General features: G+C 38.8%; 1 non-coding gene and 1 pseudogene across 1 annotated transcript; one reads left to right on the top strand and one right to left on the bottom strand.

Annotated features, from left to right (window-relative positions):
- Positions 1-9,687: 9,687 nt before the first annotated feature.
- Positions 9,688-9,776, top strand: trnay-gua. The gene is given in 2 exon segments: positions 9,688-9,724; positions 9,741-9,776. It is a non-coding gene; the product is annotated as a tRNA-Tyr (tRNA).
- Positions 9,777-13,458: 3,682 nt separating this feature from the next.
- LOC124381829 lies at positions 13,459-14,482 on the bottom strand (annotated as a pseudogene).
- Between the last annotated feature and the right edge of the window lie 5,776 nt (positions 14,483-20,258).

Consider the following 20,258-nt stretch of genomic DNA (forward strand, 5'->3'; position numbering starts at 1 on the left):
ACTTTTATGTCTAGAAGTTCTTTCATCACTGCTTGCTCATCAGTTTTACCATAAATGAACCTCACAATAGCAGAGCGTAAGTTTGTGGTAGACATTTACACAGAAAGAGAGGCAATGGTTTAATTTTAGAAAGCATACTATCCAATCAGATGCCCATCAGATCTAAAAATAACTTCATTACACCGGATCACTCTGTCACACCTACATACACCCGGTGATGGAAAGAACCAGCTGTAGAAAGGATGGAGGGGGAATTAAAGTGAATTTCACATGGAGGGGGCGGTTGCTAGGATACTACAGCCTGTGAAGCTAATCATGTGACTGCAGATAACTGCCAAAGAATGCAGCAGCACTCTTAATAAAAAAAGGTTGTAAAAAATTACAAAAGAAGGTTTACATGTACTAAACACTAATCATCACTTATCAATAATAAGATTTACTCCACTCAGGATAAAGTGTTACAGGTAGACATACTTACAGCCAGATTTGCTCTGATATTACAGTTTGGCACAGTGTCATTAATAAAGCATGCACAGTTACACAACATCTGCAACAATTAAGCTGAACAAACATAACCCAATGGAATCATTTACACAACATAATGTTCTTTTATTTAAAAGTCATGTTTAACAGTGATTTATTAATAATGAAACTTAAAAAAAAAAATCTAAACTCCAAGTTAGATCAGTTAGATTCTTATTACTAATAAAGATTTTGAGGTGAAACTGGTAATGACTTGATGGAATAATGGTATATTCCTTGTGGCATGAACTGAGTGCTTCTGAGTTAAAAGCTTTTGCTGATGTAACAGCAGCTGTGAGCAGTTCTACTGGGAATAGTGTATTGTTTCCTAGATGCCAGTTAGAGTGTTAGCTTGACATTTTCCAGTCTCTCTCAGGGATGAAGCACACAGTGACACAGTGACACATGTTCAACTTTAGAGCATTACAGCTAGATCTTTATTTAATCAGAAAAACACTGGTGGCAATTTTTATCTAGTAATTGTTGTGCAGAATCTTTTTATAAAAATGCTGACATTTTCTTACATGGCTTCTCTTCTATAATGGCTGGATTTGTGAAGAACTGTTCACTGAATGTTGTTGAGAGTTCCCCTATTTCAACCAAGCCTAGAGCTTCAGAGTTGTAGCTGGCCTCTCAGACACGTTTCTCAGGCCCAATCTTAGTAGTGCTTTGGTTTTCCAATTTCTTTTTTCTTTTTATAAATGTGGACTGCTTCTAAGAAGGTTAAGACCTTTGCTCTATGTAAAAACATTTTTTCATCTAACAATCATATCATAGCTTCACAGACAGTTCCATGGACTTATTTACAGCAGGACTGATAAGAATTATTTGATGATCTTATTAAATACTTAATTAGATTCATAAAATACTTAATATACTTAAAAGTATCTAGACAACTGAGATCTATGAGGGTGAATCGATCAGGAGTGTAGACATTTTAGTTGATTAAATCTTAACAACATCTAAACATACAGTGTATTGAAAAGTCCTCACACCTTAATGAAATTGAAAAATAGATGTTTGAAATATAGAACTAACAACAACACAGTTTCTTTGTTAACTCTTTGTGTGATCTTTATCTGGTTTTAATCAGAATCACTTTAATTGATGGCAGGTTTATTTCATTTACATACAGGCTTTCTTTTGAATGTGACTCTGAGGACAGTTAGGGCCCCCAAATATGAAATGGTGTGCAGACTTATGCAATCAGGATGTTGTAGGATTTTAACTGAATTTTGTTTGTTATAAAAAATATATAAATAAGTTATAAATCTACCAAAGAAACTAAAGGACAGTAAGAAGTACTGAAACACCCTTATTGGCTGCAAACTGTTGTTATGCTGTTTTCTGGAAATTGCTTTTTGATGATGAAGACGATGTTGATGATGTCCATGTATGCATGTGATTTTCACACACAATATTCTCTAGAGTTTACTCTAGTGAATGGTAAGTACACAAATGTAATTTTCTTGTTGGTTCTGTATGAATGATCCTTTTTGGTTCCCAAATTCCTTATATATGCATTTTATATATACATATATTAAACTTTTTCTATTTATACACCGACCAGGCATAACTTTATGACCACCTGCCTAATATTGTGTCGGCCGTGGGTGTCACTCGGCCTCTGGACACTGCCGGGGACGTTTTTCTGCTCCCGGTCTCCACCGAGTGCATCACTCGTACTCCGATCTCTGCTACGGACGTAGCTCTGATCCAGACCTACCCAGTGGGCGTCAATCAGGCCCTGATCGCTGCCGAGGGCATCACTCGGTCTCAGGTCTCTGCCGTGGAGGTCGCTCAGCCTTGGGACTCCGCTGCAGGCGTCTCCGCTGAAGATGTCCCTCCGTCCCCGGTCGCTGCTGGAACCGTTTCTCCGTCTCCGGCCTTCGTCCTGGCTCCAATCTTCGTCGGTGGTTTCGCTCCATTTCTGGCCTCCGCGATGAGCTACGCGCCGTTTCGGACCTCCGCTGGAAGAGTGGTTCCGTCCTGTGTCTTCGGGATGGGCATCGTCCGGTTCCTGCGCTCCGCCTGGGCTGTCGCCCCGCCTCAGGTCCTTCCCGGCCTTCTCCGGTTCCGCAACGGTTCTGACCAAGTCCCTTTCGACCCTGGACAGACCCGCCTCAACCCGCCTCAACTCTTTCAACCTAAGGACTGCCGTGTGTGTGCACGTGAGTCCGTGTGCGCGTGTGAGCGTGTGTGCGTGCGTGTGTGAGTGTGCTCGTGTGTATCTCTCTCCCTCATCTTATCATTAAACCTGAGCGAGCTGTATTCCGCCGTCCGCCTCCTGTTTCACTCGCACCCTGACACTCGCTCATATCCTTACGCTTGCCTATTTCTCCTGCTTTTAACACATTATCTTTGAGGACAAAATGTTCGCTTGCTGACTAATAAATCCCACCCACTAATCACTCACTGGACATAATGTTACAAGGTCATAATGTTATGCCTGGTCGGTGTATTTAAATACACACATTGGAAAGTATGAATATTAAGCTTTTCAGTAGTCTGAACAACACATCGTCAATCAGAAAAATAGCAAGAATTAAACAAATCTGTCGATCATGATAAATCTCTGACACCAATTAGTTTATGCTCTTGAGTTGCATCAAAAGATATTTTGGGGAAATGTTGTACACTTAGACATTTGAATTTTACATCAATATCATTACCTTTGTAAACAAAAATCCAACTAAAGTCGGTTTCATTGTTTGTAGCTTTTCCTAAGTTGGCTTACTGCAGAATAGGTGAAAGTAAATGTAGGGAAACAAGGGTTAATTTGTTTAACCAGAAAAATGATTTATGGTTAAAACAATTACAAGCTAAATATTGTAGCATTTTGATCTTTGCCTATCTTTGCAGCTAAACTGTTAAACTAAAAGGAGATGAGGAAAAATGATGCATATGAAAAAAGACAAAAGTTATTGCAGAGATCACAAACACAATTGGTATCTGACCAGATCCTAAATAATATCCAAACAGTCACAAGATGCAAATTAACAAATTAAATTGTTCAGGACTAGGGGTGAAGAAAGTATTGATACACAGGAGTTTTGATTCTCAAAAATGCAATATCAATACATTAAATAAAAATAGTACAAGATTCATTGCAGTTGTTTCTTTTTGAGTTTATATCATGATTGCTAGATAGATAGAAATCTTCTAATCTCTGAACTTGAGCAGTGACCGGAAGTACTAGCATAAGCATCTCCACAAAAAAAAAAAAAAAAATTCTAAATAATTACCATGTTTGTTGCACTGATACTTATTGTGTTTATGGATTGCAAACCATTTTATGCCACAGAGGTGTGAAACAGGTAAGGCTGGCACAGGTTTCATGGTATGGGTAGGTTTAAGGGGTTATGGTTAATGTAATGAGTGTAAATGTAGATACCACGGAGTTCTGCTTAAATATATATATTTTTTCTGCATATGGTGCTGTGTTCCTAATGGCAGCTTTCCTAAAATTATATACTATTCCTAAAAAAAAAAGAAATATCCCAATATATAAACTTGCTTACAGTATCGCAATGTATCGCAACATATCCTATCATAACCTCTGACAGCCCTATTCAGAACTCACATTCTGCAGGCAACACTAAAGCTTCATACCAGTGTTCACATTAGTATATGGGAATGAAAACCATGCAGTAAATGAAAAAGAGGATTCCCTCTGGTGGTCTGGAAAGGAAATGTCCAGGCTATAGGGTGAAGATAATACATATCATATTAATAAATATATGGTTCATTATATTGTATAAATGTGGTTAATCTTTATAAACATATGGATTAAGAAACTTAAATTTGAGGAATTTAAAAAGCACTTTAAATGAGCAAGGTTTGTAATGCCAGGAAACAATGCTGCACTCAGCAATACTTGTCACTGATTTGAATGTGCTATTTATAGTGGGTACTTAATCAGGTGTAGAAGGCATGTGCATGTGTGTAGAGTCTTAATATTATGCATTGACAATAGTTTCTTTGAACTGGTGGTTACAATAAACATATTTTTCCTTTTTCTTTGTATGTTCTCTTAAAACAATACACTTATGGACAGTAGATTCAACACCAATTGGTTGGGTAAAATGTGTTACCAGTGTTTCTTCATTTGAATATTTTCTTTATTTTGCTATTATCAATGTGGTCCTCCAAAGGCAATGAAGAAAGCTATGTATTTCTTTACAGGTACTTAAAAGTAGGCAGCAAAGACCAGTACTGCCTCTTGCTTCAGCAAGGCTACTCGTGATCCAGTTCCAATTTTCAATGAATGCATTTTCTCAACTTGAGATGGCTTCTGGTTTTGTAAATGCAGTCTGAAACTGTAGTGCATAGTCTAAATAAAATCGAAAAAATACTCAAAAGAAGACTTTTCTTTTCTTAGTTCTGGTTATTTTTCTAATTCCAACTTTAGGCTAATATCAAACAGCAGGTATGCTTATATCTACAAAGGAATAAAATGAAATATGAAATATATAAGTCATGGCACCATCATAGCAATATACAGTACATAACATGCTGGTTAAAGTAGTAAATGGTCTACTACTAACTTGATCAGGGTTATGTCTCTTTGCTGGTGTTGCTTGAACTACATATTTTGTCACCACTAATTATACCATTGTCATTGATTGACTAGAAAATCTTGTTGTAATTAAAAAAATTGCCCTCTTTTGGCTCAGTTCTTATTTGACAGATCATTATCAGTGAGTAGATGTGAACTATGACAGAAAGAAAGAAAGAAAGAAAGAAAGAAAGAAAGAAAGAAAGAAAGAAAGAAAGAAAGAAAGAAAGAAAGAAAGAAAGAAAGATGCTTTATACTTGTCACATGTACTTTTTTGTACAGTAAAATTCTTTCTTCGTTTATATACCTGTGATGCTAGGAGCTGGGGTCGGAGCTGGGGTCTTCTTCCTTGAGAAGACTTACTAAACTGGTTGCTGAAATGTGAGGGGTGTACTCACTTTAGTAAGATACTGTACAAATACATGTTATATTTTTATCAAATCTATTAACAGAGTTTGAGGACATGAGGCTTGGAGTCCCTATTTTGGTAAATTTTTCTTGCCAAAACCTTGTCTGCCATTCTTCTCAGAAAATTATTTTAAATACAATAAACGTTAAAATTACGTCCAATACGTTCTACTAACCATGTTTTTGTTGTTGTGGTTTTAATTATTATTTTTTGCAACGTTTTGGAAAATTTTTATAGGCCGTTTCCTGACATCAGCCTGGACCTTAATATCAATAGCGTCAAAATAATCCTTTTTACAAAGACTTCAAGAAAGCATGGACAGTCAGAGCAAAATAGAATTTATTGCAGTTACGCGAGTAAACCAGGAAGCTACAAAATGGGTGAGCAATGGTAGCGACATTAGCTTCTTTCTGTTCAGGTGAGTGCTTTGTGTGTGAATCTGTGCAACCATGAGCTTTAAATGCAAGCAGAATTCCGACTGCGTGTTTCTTTTGCCCGTTTCATTCAGGGGGGGAATACATGCAAGCAATGTGTTGTTTGCCTAGATTAGGAGCATGCTTAGTCGACTCTCGAGGAGTAAACTGTGCCTATGCGCTCATAGGAGAGCGCTCTTCCTCGTGGCTCAGGTCCCGCTCTCGCTGAGACGGAGATGGAGATGGATGAGTCCTCTTCAGCCTCTCCTGCTGGGCCGAGCTCCCATTTCCCAGGGAAAGCACTCGCTTTGGCGGTTCCATCTTCTGGCACGTGTAACGTAGAGCACCGTATTTCTTCCTCTGAGGAGGGAGAATTTTCAGATGCTAGTGAGCCCATGGACTCCTCACAGCCTGTGCTAGGTAGTGAAGCAGGCCGCTGCTAAGCTAGAGATAGCTCGGCCCAATGAGAAGCGGAAGCAATGCTTTTTCAGCAAGCTGGATGAGCGTTTCCTGTGTCCCGCGGCACAGCCTCGGCCCGCATCGCTGAACGCTCCGGGATTGAATACAAAAGCCACTTTGGCTCTATTAGGTAGGGCTTACATGGCGGCTGGTCAGGCCGGGGGTTGCCTCCACACGATAAGTGTGTTGCACGCATACCAGGCTGACCTGCTGTGAGAGATGCATGAGGGATTTAGCGCTGGGGCTGACAATTTCAAATCAAATCAAATATTATTTGTCACATACACATACACACAGAGTACGACATGCAGTGAAATGCTTTTTACAATGGTCCGGCATGAGGAAATAGAATTAAGAGAAAAATAAACAGGAAAAAAAAGGAAGGTAGATAAATAAAAAGTGTAAAATATATTAAGATATAAGTGAAAAAATGCGTATGACAGTAAACAGTAAAATCTAAGGTGACTGACGTGATTGTCCTTAAAGTGACCATGTGTGGTATGGTGAGGTATAAAGTGCACCGTGCTGTGCAAGTCCAGAGTTAAAGTGACAGTCCAGAGATTCAAGTGATTAAAGTGTCATAGTGCAAAAAATACAAAAATACAAAACAAACAAAAAAATTGTGCAGACAAATTGTGAAGTTTGAGAGAGTGGACCAGTTTTAGATCCTGAGTGTTTCCTGGTTTAAACTCTGAATGGCCTTTGGGAAGAAGCTCCTCCTTATACTCTCTGTGTTTGCTTTCAAGAAACGGAAGCGGTTTCCTGAACGCAACAAAGAAAAAAATCTTGGGAAGGCCTGCCAGACATATCTCGGTGGGTTCTGCACACAGTTGAGAGGGGCTACTCGATTCAGTTCGGGTCCTCTCCTTCCTGGTTCAACGGGTTGTCCCACCATTGTCACGATAGATCTAAGGGATGCCTATTTCCACATAGCCATCCTTCCTACTCACAGGAGGCTTCTGAGGTTTGCTTTTGGGGGCAAAACTTACCAATATCGGGTCCTCCAGTTCGGCCTAGCAATCTTCACCAAGTGCATGAATGCGGCTCTAGCTTCACTACGGCTTCAGGGCATCAGCATTTTACGACAATACTATAGTCAATCAACGATTGGTTGGTATTAGCTCGATCAATGATTCTGTCGATCCGGCATCGAGATGTCGTTCTCGCCCACATGAAGGAATTGGAGTTAGGACTAACTGCAGAGAAGAGTGTGCTTTCTCCAGTACAGAGAACCACCTTCTTTGGCATAGTGTGGGACTCGACTGTGTTGCAGGCACAATTGTCTCACTGCAGTCAAGAGAGTAAAACAGGCCAGTCCCTTACTGTGAAGCAGTTCCAGAGGCTGCTCGGTCTCATGGCAGCAGTGTCCAGTGTGATCCCACTTGGTCCTCTCCATTTGAGACCCCTCCAGTGGTGGCTCAGAGACAGAGGGTTCTCCCGAAAGGGCAATCCGTTCCATACCATCAAGGTCTCGCGGCAAGCCCTTTGAGCCTTAGAAGTTTGGAAAGAAGGACAGATGCATGGGAGCTGACATCATGGGACAAGTCACATCTTTCATGGCACATAAACTGCCTGGAGATGATGGCCGTGTTCTTGGCACTGGAACAGTTCCTAAGAGGTTGCCACGTGTTGGTCCGTATGGACAACATGTCGGTGGTCTCGTACATCAACCACCAGGGAGGTCTCCGGTCTCGCCCCCTGTACATGCTGGTGCAGCAGATCCTCCTATGGTCCAGGGAGCGTGTCTCCTCCTTGTGGCACCTTGTTGGCCAGGCAGACCGTGGGTTACAGACCTGCTGTCCCTCCTCGAGGGACCTCCTTGGGAATTCCTCCCAGGAGGGATCTTCTCTTACAAGCAGGGGAACCCTGGTTCACCCTCAGCCAGAGTTATGGAAGCTGTGGCTGTGGCACCTGAGGGGGTGCAGTTCCTAGCAGCTGGTCTCTCTACTAAGGTAGTAGAAACCATCCTCCATTCCAGAGCTTCCTTTACAAGGAGGTTGTATGTCGCTAAATGGCATCTGTTCACCACGTAGTGTGAGCACCACCAGTTGGACCCAGTCAACTGCACGTTTGGTTTAGTTCTGGAGTTCCTGCAGGAACAGTTTGCCACAATATTGACTCCATCAACCCTGAAGGTTTACGTGTCCGCTATCGCGGCTTACTGTACCGGGGCAGTTGCTGGGGAAACACCCCTTCGGGACACGTTTCATGTGATGTTATGTGTAGCTATACGGCATCGGATGGTGGTCTGTAGGATGGCTTTGGAGGTAAAAAAGAAGAGGAGGAGAGTGAGGACTGAAAGAAGAATAGAATGGTGGAAATTAAAGGCAGAAGACTGTAGTGTAAGTTAAGGGAAGAGGTCAGACAGGGGCTCAATGGTGGTAAAGAAGTGCTGGATGATTGGGCAACTACTGCAGAAATATTAAGGGAGATAGCTAGAAAGGTACTTGGTGTGACACCTGGAAATAGAAAAGAAGACAAAGAGACGTGGTGGAATGAGGAATTACAGGAAAGCATGAGAAAAAAAAAGTTGGTGAAACAGGATTGGGATTGGCAGAGAGATGAGAAAAGCAGGCAGGAGTACAAGAAAATGCGGCAGCAGGTGAAGAGGGATGTAGCAAAAGCCAAGGAAAAGGCATATGAGGAGCTGTATGAGAAGATGTTAAGGAAGGAGAAAATTATTTGTACCAATTGGATGGCAGAGGAACAGAGCTGGGAAGGATGTGCAATAAAGAGCAATAAAGGATGCTGATGGAAATGTGCTGACTAGCGAGGAGAGTGTGTTAAGAAGGTGGAGGGAAAACTTTGAGCAGCAGGTGAATGAGCAAAATGAGAGAGAAGATTGGATGTTGTGGAGATGGTGAAGCAGGACATGGATAGGATTAGTTAAAGATAAAGTTGCAAGAAGTACATGTAGTTGTATTGCATAAGAAGTAAAATGCTAAGTGGAGCTAAGGATAAGGATAGCTATGCATGTATGCAGGGCATTGTTACCAGAGGACATTTGATGTTACTTGCGGCAGTTTCATTTTTGGTGTATTTAAAATAATTTTCTAAGTAGAACGGCAGTCAATGATGCAAAATTTAGCAAAAGAAATTATTCAGAAAAGGGACTACAAAAGTCATGGCCTTGAACACTGTTAATGGACTTACTGCTTTGACAGAAAAGTTTTATGTTCAATGTATATATCTATATCTATTTGTTCACTATTGAGATGGGTTGGTTTTAAACACTTGGTGCTAATGGTTGCAAAAGCCTAATTGAAATAAACGCTTGTCAACAGTCCTAGTTGCTAGCTCATCGACACAAACCAGCATGCATTTCACCTTCGATAGCTCAGTTGGTAGAGCGGAGGACTGTAGAGGTTTGCTAGTAGCCATCCTTAGGTCGCTGGTTCGAATCTGGCTTGAAGGAGATATTTTAACGTTAGATTATTGCATCTATCCAAAAGGTGTGTCAGGGAACCACCTTTGGTGGCTCTCTATGCCTTCACTCTCCATAGAGCTCCAGGTTTAACCACGCACACCTGGAGCTCATCATCACTCATGCCTCCACTCTCTCTGAAGCTCCAGGTTTAACGAGGCACACCTGAAGCTCATCATCACTCCACCCCGTTCCTACATAAACCCCTCACTCACATTCACTCCCTGTTTGTTATTGTTTATGTTGGACTTCCCGTACGGCATGTTTTGGCGTTCTGGTTTTCATACGGGACTTCTTTCATCCGTTTCATCCGGACTCCAGAATCCTGCATCGCTGCGCTTCCTCCCTGTGCATCTCGGGTCAGCTACGCTCCTCCCAATGCGCTACTCGGACTATCTCTCTCAACCTAAGGACTGCCGTGTGTGTGTGTGCGTGTGTGTATCTCTCTCTCTCACGCATGCCATTAAAACCCGAGCGAGCTGTACTCCGGCTTCTGCCTTTTGTTTCGCCACACCGTGACAAGGTGAGCCAGATTCTAACAGGGATAAAAGGATTTACCTTCCCGGGCCGCAGCAGTGAGAGCTCCAAATCCTAGCCACTAGACCACTAGGATTTGAGTTCTCCAGTGAATAATTTTACAGAGCCAAAATGCTGCAAAGAAAGAAGTAAAAAAAACAACAAACACAACAAAACTTGGTTAATAGATCTGTATTGGAAATTAAATATTTATGATGTGACTTGTGGCAGTTTCATTTTTGATGTATTGTAATTTTCTAAGTAGAACAGCAGTTAATGATGCAAAATTTAGCAAGAGAAATTATTCAGAAAAGGGACTACAAGTGTCATGGCCTTGAACACTGTTAATGGACTTACTGCTTTGACAAAAGTTTTATGTTCAATGTGTGTATATATATATATATATATATATATATATTTGTTCACTATTGAGATGGGTTGGTTTTAATAAAAGTCTGGGGGCCATACATCTTTGGCGACGTGATTCTAGGGGGGCAATAGCTTTTGGTTCTGTAGACATTGCATTTATGGCTTGCAGGCACTCTTGGGCTGTGGTACTGTTGTTGTCTCTACAGGGACGACCAGTAAAACAGTGATATAAACCATATCCATTTACTATCAGGAGCATACAGAGTACAATCCGCCATCCTAGGCTTAACACCTTCTCATCACGATGTCCTATTATGGGTCAAAAGGGAAATCTACAGAATCTACAGGCCATTAAGAATACATGTCAGGGAAAAACGGATCCTATGACTTGCTGCGGCAAAACACGGCATGTAGTGAAGTTCTCTGGCACACGAAGTACATTACCAGTAGAGGTCAGTCGTATTTCACTTTTACTTATAATGTTTACTAAAGCCAATAATATACAGGTGCATATTGATAGCAAGCAATAGAGCTCATAAACGTGTGAGGACAACAGTTTTAAGTATATTGTGTATGTACAGCACAAATAGAGATAAATTATGAATGATTTAGTTATTGATGGTTTTTACATGCTTGCCATCGGTGTATTACTGTATAATCGGTGTATAAATATTACTGTAAATGTAATATAACTGTATATTACTAGTGAATATTACTGTAAATTTTACTTCTCCTCACACAACAACTTCTACCCGTCAGCTTCACCTCCCCCTCCACAGCAGGGACTGAGGCGTCTACACAGCCGAACAACTTAACACCCCACTTGCTCTCCCCATCCAACACAACAATGACTCTTTCTATCTACAGAGAGTACTGTGCTGATCAGCTTTCTCCAGTGTATACACATATCTTCAACACTTCACTGGAGTTATGCCACGTGCGAGCCTGCTTCAAAACCTTCACAATCTATGGAAGCGCATTGCATTCACGAAGAAAAAAAAATTCACAGCTAGGATCTCATAATTATGACTTAGTATCTCATAATTATGGGATCCTTATCTCATAATTATGACTTAGTATCTCATAATTATGAGATAAGTTGGGGCAGTCTGTGGCATTAAATTAAAGAAAAACATATGTGCCATTCTGGGTGCTGTGTGATTCTTCCCTGATCAGAAAAGACACCACAAGCATCGCAGATCGCATGAAAAAACTCTCCAAGAATTAAGTTTTGTTTGGTCATAATAAAAATCTTAACATTATATTAGTTTAATTAGCTACTGGACATTTCCTCACTGACCTGCCCCTCCTGATAATGAATTTAGCTACGGTAAGTCTTGCTTCAGTTAACAGATACGGGGCAATAACTATTATTATTATTATTATTATTATTATTATTGTATTTTAACATTGACTACTAATATATGTTACACGTTCTGACTGTCCACTTGATAAAAGTTTGTTTGTTTGTTTGTTTGTTTGTCATGGTGCCTTTTCTGATCACAGAAGAATCACACAGCACACAGAATGGCACATATGTTTTTCTTTAATTTAATGCAGATAACAAACAAGTATATATACACACACTGGGAAAAATACCTGAGCTAAAACTGTTCCTGATTGGGTAAGAAGACAATAACCGGAGATGTGTGAGCCCAGATAAAGACTTCCTGTATACCTTACATACTCACATCGTAAAGACCCTATAGACACTAAACAGATAACAGGACTGTGAACAATCTTAACACTAACATATACAGTCATCAAGCTAAACCATATGATAGCTTCTACATCTCCATTGTTGCGCAATGCGGCGCTTCTGAGCAAAAAATGCAGTAACGTCAGATCCGGTGTTATCCAACTTATCTCATAATTATGAGATACTAAGTGATAATTATGAGATAAGGATCTTATAATTATGAGATAATAAGTCATAATTATGAGTTAGTAAGTCATAATTATGAGATAAGGATGTCATAATTATGAGATACTAAGTCATAATTATGAGATCCTGGCTGAATTTATTTTTCTTTGTGAATACAATGCGCTTCCGTAACTATCATCCCTTTTCCCAAAAAAACAAGAGTTAGAGAAACAAGAATGGCTTCAGACACATTCCTGACCTGTAATAATTAAGTTTTTAACACCTTGTGAAACTGTAAAGTTAATGTCTTCATCTTCATTTATAATATCTTTTTTATTATTATTTTTTTTTATAGCTTTCATATTTTTAAAGCACCAGCACACCATGACAAATTTCTTGACCCATGATACTTGACAATAAAGATGATTCTAATTCTAATTTATTTTATATATAACTAATGTTAGAGAAGAAATACAAAGGAAAAGCCTTGTTCGTTTGCCATTTAAATGTACAATCGGTTCATTCCAAACAGAATTATTATTTTAACATTTCTGTTCCTTCTGCATTATGAACATTCTGAAAACGGTTTAATTTTGTTTCCGTTTTTTTTTTTTGTGTTTCTGATTTTCATTCTTTGAACTGGTTCAGAGACCTGATTTTTACACACTATGCTGAAATATAGGCTACAGTATGTTTGTATACTGGACTAAAAGGGACAGTTTACAGTGTGTTTGAGTTGATCTCTTTTCAGAACTAGGTGTGAAGTGTAATTTAACAAACTGTTTTTGCTGGTGGTGAATTAATATAATAAACACAAAAATATCACAAAATGTTAATGCTTTTATTTTTTAAATGACATGTCATACATGTACTGTGACTACAGTTTTTCTTCTTTCTGTCGCATTACACTTCTGTTTTTAGCTATTACATTCCAGTGTGTCCACCCTGATTCTTTACCACAACTGAAAGAACTTTAAACAGCATATTTATGTATTTGTTGCATGTCACTTCTGTAAGTTCCTCAAACCAGAATGTATTATTAGCAGCAATTAAATCAGAGTTTGTAGCTGGTTTTGCTACTTTTGGAATGTAGTATTTTGGAGCATGCCACACCATCTCAATAGGATTCATGTCAGGGGATTCGGCTGGAGTCTTCAACCAGTTAATACCCTCTGAAGCAATACATTTTCTTGCAGCTGTGTTTTGGATCATTGTCCTGGAAAAAAACGGTAATGAACTCCAAAGTTTTCCCTAATGTAGGGAGCAGCAGTTTCTCTTATAATAGTGACTTTGAAGAAAGACCTGTCAATTATACCTTCAAAGATGGCGGTCAGACCTAGTCCGAGTCCGGAAATAGCTCCCCAAACATGAACTTTCACTTGACTTGGGTTTGAACACTTGTCTTCCTGTTTTATAAAATAGCATTGTGGCAAAAAAATAATCTTCTTTTCATTGATCCATTTTTGAGCTTGTTGGAGTTGGAGAATTATTTATTTATTGATTTATTTATGTCTTGGATCATGGGACAATGATGAGTTTTCCTATACCTCCAACCAAGTTTTTGCCTGATCCTCCGAATTTATCTTTCACTGATGCCTACTACTTTGTCACACAAAAACAGAGTTTGCAGCCATTTCATCATTCTGGGTAGTGATGTCTTCTATGGCTGCAGCAACATCCCTTTAAAAACAAGTGCAAAACATAAACTAAACATTTGACATTTAAAGCATACCAAACACATGATGTACAATTTGTGATCAGTGTAATAACCTAATGAGCAATTTTGCAAGGATTGCGTTTGTGTGATAAGTTCTTTGTAATGTCTTCTGATGATGCTCAAGGTTGCATTTACACCAATACATTTTAGATGGGGGTGTATTTCTCGAGTGGAACTTCCAGCAGACCTCATCATTCTGATGTCTTGGGAATGAAGCTTATTGATCATCATTTTGAAATGCCTTTACTGTACATGTGGACAGACTGTATTTATCTATACAGATGTCATGGTGTCATTGGGGGTTAAAAAAATAAGTGAGAATAGATTGTGGATAATCTAGATTAATGCAATGGCCTATTAACAAGTCATCAAATAAATAAAAAAGTCAGCAATAGGGTATAAAATAAGGTAAATCATTATCATTCATCATTATAATTACAAACCCAATTCCAAAAAAGTTGGGACACTGTACAAATTGTGAATAAAAACATAATGCAATGATGTGGAAGTTTCAAATTTCAATATTTTATTCAGAATACAACATCGATGACATATCAAATGTTTAAACAGAGAAAATTTATAATTTTAAGGGAAAATGTATTTGTAATGTCATGGCATCAACACACATTAACACCCGTTGAGACAAGGCCATGTTTACCACTGTGTGGCATCCCCTCTTCTTTTTATCTGCAAACATCTGGGGACTGAGGAGTCAAGTTGTTTAAGTTTAGGAATAGGAATGATGTCCAATTCTTGTCTAATACAGGCTTCTAGTTGCTCAACTGTCTTAGGTCTTCTTTGTTGCATCTTCTCTTTATGATGCGCCAAATGTTTTCTATGAGTGAAAGATTTGGACTGCAGACTGGCCATTTCAGTACCCGGATCCTTCTTCTATGCAGCCCCAACACTAGATAGCTACGCCTTATTGAAGAAATGGCAGTCATGTTTGTGGACATACTGCCCATTTGGTCTTAACAAAAGGTAACTTAAGGTTTAGTTTATTGATTTGCATGCTGTTTGATATAATTAAACCATGCATTTTCATGTTCTCTGTCTACGTTTCCCAAATCAATCAGATAATAAGCAGATGCATGAGGTAGTGAACTGCGCAATGTACAGGCTCCAGAATGCAACCAAACATATGCAATTTTCTGATTGGCTGGAATACCTACTAACACTATCTAGGGCGGGGCTTCTGATCTCTGTTCAGCAGAAGCCCGACGGAGAAAGAGCTTAGACACATTTCGTGCCCAAATCTTGTTTCAGGCAGATCTGAATTTAAATCTGTGTGTATATTCGGTGTCAGACCAAGACTATATTCAGTGTCAGATGATGAGAAACAGGTTGAGAAAGTGAGTAGTTTCTGCCTAAGTTAACTAGTAACTTTGTGAGTAGGTGAGTTTTCTAAAATCTATAAGCATTGTATTTTTTTTTGGCTAGGTTAGCTTGTTTCTGTTAGCTAACATTGATTATTCAAACACAAACGGAGACTAAGGGGACATAAGCAACCTGTTAGCAACATTAGCAACAGCTTTTAATTTTCAAAAGTCACATTTATTTTAATTAATGCCAGATGTAATATAGCATTTCAAGGCTAAAAAAAAATGAATAAACCGAGCCTATGTTGATTCGGTCATTTTCAATTCTGTGAAGTGATACACAAAAGTCAAAACGTCTTAATACCAAGTTTTTCCACATATGTTCTAGTGATTGCCACATAATGTGGAAATGTAAATTGTGTGAATATGCTAGTGCCTTAAAAACACAGCTGTTGAGACAATACAGGCTCAATCATGGACAGAATTCCACAATCTCACCTTTACCTTTACTGTATAATAATTGCATGTGCACATTTAGTACTTATAATTAATTTATGATACATTTGTCTAGAATACATTCAGAGAAAAATGTGGTACTTGAAGACCGTCAGAATATGGCAGTTAATTACGCATTTCATTGCCCCATGTGTGATTTTAAGCAGCCATTTGTGGAGAGGGACATGTTTATTCATTTAAGGGGGCATTTAAGAAGGAAATAAACAGTGCCATGTCCATTAATCCGTTGTGGTGCAGAATGTTTTGAATACATTCCAGTATAGTGACATTGAACATCATGCAATGCAACATTCAGGTGAAAATGAAAGTGCCCCAGTAGCAGATAGTAGCAGTGAGGGATTAGAAAAGCAGTTACAGTACAATTCGGCTGCATTCATCTTGAAAATCCAAACTATTCTCCATGTGTCACAGAGGGCAACAGAGTAAATCATTGAGCATATTGACTAGTTGTTTTTACTGTCAGAACATCTTGTAAGCCAATCTGTAATCAATACACTGAAAAACATAAATCTCCACATACTGAACAACTTATAAGTGAAATTGTACAGGCAGTGTCAGATACTAATATTTTGCATACGTCTGTGACATCTGAGGGGCCACTGTCAACAGCTAAAAGGAGAAAATCCTTTTATGAGGAAATGTTTCAATTTGTTAAACCTATAGAGTACATTAATGAGTCATCACAGTCTAACTTTATGTATGTGTCAATTCTTTCATCTTTGCAGTTATTGCTTAAAAAACAAGATGTATGTGAGAAAATTCAAGCAACCACTTCACAGTCACCTGGACAGTATTTATCATACAGTGATGGCTCATACTACCAGGAAAATTTGCTGTTATCAGTTGAGGATCATAAATTAGCAATAATTCTTAATGTTGATGACTTTGAAATTACAAATCCCCTGGGGACATCCAAAAGAATACACAAAGTCTGTGCGGTTTATTGGATATTGGCTAACCTAAGAGTTTAAAATCTAATTATTTCTCTCTTGCCACCCAAACAGAAATGCAAAAGTCAGATGCAATTGCTGCAAAGTTTTGAAATATGAACAAAAGATGAGAATGATCAACTTTTGATTAACAAAACAATGACAGTGATTGTAATTATGGTGTAAAACACAGTTGTGTTCTGTCTGACCATCTATCAAATTTTCACCCTGTCACAGGATTTCCACCTGATATCTTACATGACCTGCTTGAAGGCGTTGTTCCTGTGGAGTTGGCACATTGTTTAAAAGGTTTAATTAAAAAAAATATATTTCACTTGAGAAGAGCTCAATATGGCAATACTGTCTTTTGCCTTCCAACATTCAGATAAGTTTGACCATCCTCACCCAAGTCCACAAAGTTTTGTCCTTCGTAGAACAATTGGAGGGAATGGGCATAAGAACCACACTCTTCTTAGACTGCTGCCTGTTCTTATTGGGTCCAAAGTCCCAGAAGGTGAAAAATTTTGGGAAGTACTAATGGTTTTGGAAGATATAGTAGAACTTGCTGCCTCTCATACTTTCACAGATGAAACTATTTAGTACATTGCTTATAAGATTTCAGATCATACGCAGCTACTTCAAGAAGTCTTGCCCAGCTTATGATTACGGCCAAAGCATCATTATATTGAGCATTATCCCCATCTCATAAAGTGCTTTGGTCCTTTGGTGCATCTCTGTACAATGCGATTTAAGGGGAAACAAAGTCTTCAAGAAAATTGTTTATGATACTCATAACTACAAAAATGTGTTGAAAACTTTGGCAGAGAGAGACATAAAAACATTTTTTTCGCAGGCAACTGATCTGAGCATCTTTTTGGACCATTTGGTGAAATCTAGTAATCACCCTACTGGACACAAGGGACAACATGGTAGGTAATGTGTATTTCACACTGATTTATACACATTGATGGTATGTTTTGTGAAGGTTTTTTGTTTCTGTATATTATTTCAATGTAAGAGTACATTCTTACATATATGCAAAGTGTTTAAAAAATTTAAGTTTCATTAAGGTTAAGGAATATTGTGATATGTTCAAGTTAACTTTTTCCCTCATCGGAGCTGACCGATTGCTGCTGTATATATTTACTGTAAAGCCATGAAAATGCAGTTAAATTCCCCAGAATGGCAAACATTTTCCTAAATGCTGTGGCTTACAGTGCCCTCCACAATTATTGGCACACCTGTTTAAGATGTGGTCGTGGACTTCAAAAAATTCTCCTTTTTTTTAAAACAACATAGAACCCAAATGCAAAAAAAGAGAAAAATCCAACCTTTTATTTAAGTACATTACTTTGGTGGTAAAAAAATTACACATTTAGGAAAAAAAAAAAAAAAAAAACTTGAAATCATGTGTGCCACAATTATTGGCACCCCTGATGTTAATACTTTGTACAACCTCCTTTTGCCAACAAGACAGCACTTAATCTCCTCCAATAACATTTCACAAGATTGGAGAACACAGAGAGGGATTTTGACCATTCTTCTTTGCACAATCTTTCTAGATCATCCAGTGTCCTGGGTCCTCTCTTATGCACTCTTCTCTTTAGCTCGCACCACAGGTTTTCGATTGGGTTGAGGTCTGGGGACTGAGATGGCCATGGGAGGACCTTGAGTTTGTGACTGCTGAACCACTTTTGTGTAGATTTTGCCACATGTTTTGGATCATTATCCTGCTGAAAGACCCAATGACGACCCATCTTCAGCTTTCTGGCAGAGGCCATCAGGTTTTTATTTAAAATATCCTGGTACTTCAAAGCATTCCATGCCATGCCATGCACCCTAACAAGGCCATGCACCCTAATGCCATGCACCCTAACAAGGTTCCCAGGGCCTTTGGAAGAGAAACAGGCCCACAGCATCACAGATCCTCCACCATACTTCACGGTGGGCATGAGGTGCTTTTCGGCATACTCATCTTTTGTTTTACGCCAGACCCACTTAGAGTGTTTGTTGCCAAAAAGCTCAATCTTAGTCTCATCTGACCAAAGCACACGATCCCAGTTGAAGTCCCAGTACCGCTTAGCAAACTCCAGACGTTTACGTTTGTGAGTGTTAGTGAGAAAAGGCTTTTTCCTTGCATGCCTCCCAGACAGCTTGTTGGCATGTAGAGAGCGTCTGATGGTTGTTTTGGAGACTCTGTGACCCCAAGATGCCACTCTTTGATGCAATTCTGTGACGGTGAGCTTGGGAAATTTTTTTACTTCTCTTACCATCCTCCTCACTGTGCGTTGTGGCAAGATAAACTTGGGACCTCTTCCAGCCTTGTTTGTCACTGTTCCAGTTGTTTTAAACTTCTTAATGATTCCTCTGACTGTAGATACCGGCAAGTTAAGGCGAGTGGCTATTTTCTTGTAGCCATTGCCTGACTTATGAAGGTCGACACACATCTGCCTTACTTGAATGGTGTGTTCTCTTGTCTTTGCCATGTTGACAAATGGGTAAGAGAATTAGGCCTCTGTGTCACGTCATATTTATACCCCAGGGAAACAGGAAATCATGAATTACTAATTAAAAGTCTCTAGATACCCTGACCAACCTTAGCAACTACAGAAAAATATATTAAAAAAAAAAAAAATTAAATTTTTCAGAGGAATTGTTAGGGGTGCCAATAATTGTGGGACACATGATTTCAAGTTTTGTTATGTACTTAAATGAAAGGTTGGATTTTTCTCTTTTTTTGCATTTGGGTTCTATGTTGTTTTAAAAAAAAGAGAATTTTTAGAAGTCTACGACCACATCTTAAACAGGGGTGCCAATAATTGTGAAGGGCACTGTATATGTCAGCTTTGTGCAATATTTTAACATGAGAACTGGGTATGCATTAATGAAAATTATGAGTAATTGATAACCTGTATTGCATGTGTTCTAACTATAAGGGCAACATATATATATATATATATATATATATATATATATATATATATATATATATATATATATATATATATATATAAATTTGACAGTGTTGGGCAGTAACTAATACTGTAACACGTTACTTTTAAAAATAAAGTAACTTCGTTACCGTTACCGTATTTACTTTTTTAAATAAATGAATTTCAGGTGAAGTGTAGCCTACAGTCTAAACAGTTTACAGCAGGACGCATTGTAGGATTGGTGGATTACCTTCTGTATACACGAAGAAGACGCACTGTGGGCGTGTCTCCGTTTATTCAGGTCTGTGCG

Source organism: Silurus meridionalis, chromosome 29 (assembly GCF_014805685.1).
Source record: "Silurus meridionalis isolate SWU-2019-XX chromosome 29, ASM1480568v1, whole genome shotgun sequence".
In the NCBI taxonomy this organism is placed as follows: Eukaryota; Metazoa; Chordata; class Actinopteri; order Siluriformes; family Siluridae; genus Silurus; species Silurus meridionalis.